The following is a 5,804-nucleotide window of genomic DNA, read 5'->3' as shown; positions in this document are numbered from 1 at the left end:
GGAATTATTTAAATCTTTTTGTATTTGTTGAGGTTTGTTTTGTGCCCCAGTATATGGTCGATTTTGGAGAAGATTCCATGGGGTGCTGAGTAGAAAGTATGTCATTTGGTGCTTGGTTGGAATACTCGGTAGATGTCTGTTAAGTCCTTTTGATATATGCCATTAATTCAGATGTCTCTCTGTTAACTCTCTGCCCTGTTGACCTATCTAATGGAGACAGTGGGGTGTCCCCTACTGTTAATGAGTTGGGATTAATCTGGATCTTAAAGTCCTATAGTATTGTTTTTACAAAGTTGGGTGCACCAGAGTGTGGTGAATATATGTTCATGATTGTAATATCTTCTTGATTTATTGTTCCTTTGATCAGAATAAAGTGGCCCTCTTTGTTTCTTTGATTAGTTTTAAAGTCTATTTCATCAGATATTAGAATTGCTACACCTTCTTTTTTCTTAGTATCATTTGCTTGGTATATTTTTTTCCATCCTTTCACTTTAAGATAGTGTCTGTCTTTGAAAGTGAGATGAGTTTCTTGCAGACAACAAAAAGATGGGTTTTGTTTCTTAATCCATTCACATAGTCTGTGTCTTTTGACTGGGGAGTTCAATCCATTAATATTTAAAGTTATTAATGAAAGATGAGTATTGAATCCTGTCATTTCTACTTCTGTTTACATTCGTTATATAGCTGTACTTTTCCAAAGTTATACCTTCATTGGAGTTCTTTCTGCAACCCCTTGGGTATAGTCGTTCCTTTCTTCAGCTCTTTGTATTGCTTCCAAAACTCTCTGAAGGGCTGGTTTTGTGGACAAGAATTCCTTCAGCCTATTTATGTCATGGAAGATTTTTCTTTCCCCTTCAACTATAATAGACATTTTGGCATCTGTGGTCATTTAATACTGGGAATACTTTGGTCCAGGCTCTTCTGGCTTTCATAGTTTGCATTGAAAAGTCAGCTGTGATCCTAATGGGTTTTCCTTTATATGTGACTTATTGTTTCTCTTTTGCAGCTTTCAGAATTTTCTCTTTGTTTTGTGCGTGTAGTGTTTTTACTACGATGTGCCGGGGAGAGTTTCTGTTCTGGTCCTGTATTTTTGGTGTTCTGTATGCTTCTTGTATTTGTATGGGCTTGAAGATCTGGTCCATACCATTATCTTGAGATTCTTCTCCTTCCTGTATGCCTATGATTTGTAAGTTTGGTATTTTTATGGTGTCACACAATTCCTGCATATTCCATTCTTATGATTTCTTAAAATTTTCATAATCTTTGCTTGAGTGGTCTAGTTCATCCACCTTATCCTCCAGTCTTGATACTCTGTTTTCCATTTCATTCATCCTATTGGTGAGGCTTTCTCCTGTCGTTTTTAATTGACTTACTGAGTGTTTCACTTCCTTCTCCATTTCAGCCTGAGTAGTCTCCAATATTTCTCTTTTCTTAATTCATTAAGAAGTTTATCCCTATCTTCCTTCAGTGCTTTGATTTCTTTGTTTGTGTCTTTAAATTCACCAAATTCCTTTATCATGTTTATAATTGTTCTTTTGAGTTCCATGTCCTGCATTATCTATAAGGGATTCTCATTGTACTCCTCTCGAGGACTATTGGTATTTGGTGGGGATATGTTATTTTGGTTTTTCATGTTATTATTTTTTCTCTTTTTTTTTACATGTGAATTTCTTTTGTAGTTTCTGATTCTTGTGTGGCCTCAAACCTTCAAGTTTAGGTCTGTCTGCTTCTTTTTGTGAACTTTATGTGTCTTTGTGCTTTACTTTTCGGGCATGAAAAGCTAGTTCCTCTAAGCTTCTGGTTCTGTCTTTTGATTTTATATTGGAGTGGCCAGATTGCTGGAGTTCCTACAGAGGCTCAAGTCAGATGAGGATCAGATGCTCTTGGGCTTTCTCCTAAGGTCTGGATCCCTCCAGGAAAGATTTTGGCCTCAGGAATTTGGGAGTTGGACTGGCCTAGGAGCCAGGCCCAGGAAAGATGCTGGTCTAGGGCAGCTTGTGGCCATGCCACCAGAGATGCAAAGGAAGATGGGGCAGGAAGCAGCCCAAGGGCCTCTGGGGACTGCACTGAGGAGCTGGGTTGGTCTAGATGCAAAGGACCAGGAAGAGAAAAGATGAGCCCCGGGGTCCATGAAAGAGGCTGGTGGGTGGTACTGGCCCAGGGAAGCAGAGGGAGGTGAGGGAAGGGCCAGGCCCAGAAGCAGTGCTCCTGGAGACCGGAGAAGGAACTGAGTTGGTCTGGATGCAAAGGATCAGGCAGCGGTGGTGGTTCCCCAGGTTTCTGGGGTGCTAAGACAAGGAATAGGACAGGACCCAGGCTAGGAGGAGAGACCAGTGGGGGAGATGGGAGGGTGAATGAGGCTGGGGGAATCAAGGGAGGAGGGCACGATGGACTTACCCCTGAGATAAGAGGCCTACTGGTTGCAGAGAGGCCTGCAGGTCGGAGAGAGGCCTGTGGGTCCTGCAGGCCCAGGGAAGCAGAGCTCTGGTCTCTTCTTAATAACAGCAGATTCTTCAGCCCCAGCTGACCAGAAATCACAGATTCTCAATTCAAAATATCACACAAACAGCCCTGATAGTCCCCACTTCATTTTGAAGCTTTACCAACCAGACCTCCATCATCCACAACTCTTTCAGCATAACTGTTCTAAGTGCCACAGCAACAAACTCTAAGCACTCAATGGCTTTTCCAATCCAAAGTTCCAAACACTTCCAGAATCCTCCCCAAAACAACTGGGTCAGGTCTGTCATAGCAATACCCCATGATCCTGGTGCCAATTTCTGTTCTAGTTTGCTTTTAATTACTGTGACAAAACACTCTAATACCAACTTGGGTATTTGGCTCACATCTCCCAGGTCACAGTTCATCAGTGATGGAGCCCAAGTTGGGAACTCAGGGCAGGAACCTGGAGGCAAGAGCTGGAACACAGGCCATGGAGGAACATTGCCTACGGGCTTGCTTCCTTGCCCGTGGTAGCCTACCTTCTAAAACAACACAGGACAACCTGCCCAGGGTGGCACCACCCACAGTGGGCTGGGCCCTCCCACATCACTCAACAATTATGAAAACACCCTACAGACATGGCCACAGCCAGTCCAGTGGAGGCAATTCCCCAGTTGAGGCTCCCTCACACCAGGTGTGTCACGTTGACAACTGAAGCCATCCAGCACACCCACTAAAATGCTCCATATTAAAGACACACAGAACTAAGTGCTGACAGGGATGTGGAACACCCAGACACCCCCACACTGTGCAGGGCTGGGAAAGCAGGGCACCCCCTTAGAAAACATCAGTTCCTTACCAAGGTAACTACAGAGTTTCTATCATACCATTCATTCCACTCCTAAGCCTTTACTACAAAGAAAGAGGTGACGAAATGAAAGCCCATGTCCATACAAGGTCTTGTACTCAGTGACCATGGTGGCTTATTAGAAACAGTCCCCAAGTGGAAATAATCCAAATATCCGCCAACACGTAAATAAATAAATCGTAGCCTAACTGCACAATACAGTATTACCAATAAAAAGGAGAAAGTAAAAAGCACCATGTACTTATTGATAGAAGCATCAATACCGATGAATCTCAAACTGTGCTAAGTGAAAAGAAAGAGGGGGTGAAGGAGCACATGGTATAATTACATTCATATACAGTCTAGAAAATAAAAACGAATTTACAGCTGCAAAAAGCAGAGCGATGGTTGCCTCCGACCAGGAGAGGGAGAAACGGAGGGTCGGGGGCCTTGTGAAATCTGGGGAGATACGGTCATGCTCTATGCTATGGTGGCGATCTGACTGGCGTATACCTTCGTCAAAATGGATTGTGTGGGCATAGTGAATAATATGTAAACTGTACATCAGCAAAGTTAGCAAATACTATTTCTATTGTGTTACTATAGCCTCTGCTGATGGGATCTACACAAATTGATTACTGCTTTACTTATGGTACCGCCTCATGACTAATAGTGTATTGTCATATCTTATTATTGCGGGTTACTGTGTGGTGTGTGTGTGTGTGTGAGAGAGAGAGAGAGAGAGAGAGAGAGAGAGAGAGAGAGAGAGACAGAGACCAAGACCGAGACAGAGACAGAGAGAGACAGAGAGAGACAGAGACAGAGACAGACAGATATGGAGGCAGAGGCAGAGGCAGGCAAGGAAAAGAGGTTGAAGATTGTCAAATGCTAGACTTTGGGTTAAGAGAAAGTCCCTGTGTCACATAATCAGGAACAGAGGCAGGAATAGGGGGCTTGGAGTAGAGACCAGGTGACTCTAGGAGTCTGATGTGGGCCCACGAGAGGCTAAAGAAGTTATGTGTGATGACTTTCCATGCTCCATAGACACAGGTGACATCTTTTGAGAGAGGGACCTGGACAGGGCTGGTGTTCTACAGAAGACAACCAAGATGTGAAGAATTTAACAGAACTAAGAAAGAATTGACCAAAAGGGAGAAGGTTCCAGGCCAAAGGGAGCGTCCACAAGCTCAGTGGGTTTTCTTTCTTTTTAAAGATACATTATTTTTCATTCGTGTGTGTGTGTGTGTGTGTGTGTGTGTGTGTGTGTGTATGTGTGTAGCCCACATGTGTGCAGGTGCACGTGGAAGCCAGAAGAGGGCACCAGAAGCCTTGGAGCTGGAGTCACAGGGGCGAGGGCGCCAGAAGCCTTGGAGCTGGAGTCACAGGGGTTTGCATGCCATTTGGTGTGGAATCAAACTTGGGTCTAGAAGGGCAGCCAGCACTCTTAAATGCTGAGCCACCTCTCCCGCCTCCCTTGGTGGGTGGGTGTTTTTCTCTTCTCCCATGGTGAGCAGGAAGTGCAATGCTCCTGGTGTCGTCCTTATCCAGCCCCATATCAAAGTAGATGTACAGTGTGGAGAAATTAGGAAAGATAGACTCTTATTTCTGATTATGACTGGGTCTTTGTCTGGCTTGGGCAAGCACCTCCCTCCAGCTGACAGAGGCACAATGCTCATGCTGTAGATCCATCTCCATTTAGTTACTCCAGCAAGGCCCTCTCTTGCTGAAAGTATTATATTATTTTGCATATAATGTGCTCATTAGGGACCCTTTGCTGTCCACTGGCAGTAAATGCAGTTCCTGCTGAGGAGACACCCCACACACACAACCTGCTAAGTAGAATGTGAGGTCAGGACCATTACTGAGAAGATCCATGCCAAATAAATGTTCTTATAATGACTTTGGTCTGTGTCATCAATCTTAGATAATTGTACTGTAGCAGATAAAAGTTCTTTCCAGAGGCAGCTAGAACACACGTCATAGCAAGGTCATGATTAATCAGACCTAGCCCTTACTGGAGGACTAAGAGGTACCAATTCATATGATCCAATCCCTGCTGTAAAATCATACATACAAATGACACACCCTAAAATTTATTGTTATAAATAATACACAGTAGGCCAGTGAGATGGCTCAGTGGGTAAAGGGTACTTGCTGTGTAAGCCTGGTGACCTGAGTTCAATCCCCAGAATTCACATGGTAGAAGAAGAGAACTGACTTCCAGATTGCCTTCTGACCTTCATATAACTGCTCTCCCTCTCTCTGCCTCTCTCTCTCGTTCTCCCCCCCCGCCGCCACATACACACACACAGAGGCACATGCAATTTTTTAAAATTTAAAAACAATGTGCAGACACCTGAGTCCCTGGACCTCTATAAAGAGAACAACAGGTAGGTGACCAATGGCGTCTATTTCTGCTATTTTAATTTGAGCTCCTGGAAATTCATTGTAGGTTGTTGGTATGATATGAGTTGCTACATCACTATCAAGACTACTGAAAGAGTCCCCTCCCACC

This window comes from Nannospalax galili, unplaced genomic scaffold, assembly GCF_000622305.1.
Source record: "Nannospalax galili isolate Female #2095 unplaced genomic scaffold, S.galili_v1.0 scaffold648, whole genome shotgun sequence".
NCBI lineage: Eukaryota > Metazoa > Chordata > Mammalia > Rodentia > Spalacidae > Nannospalax > Nannospalax galili.
This window is presented reverse-complemented; position numbering follows the sequence as displayed.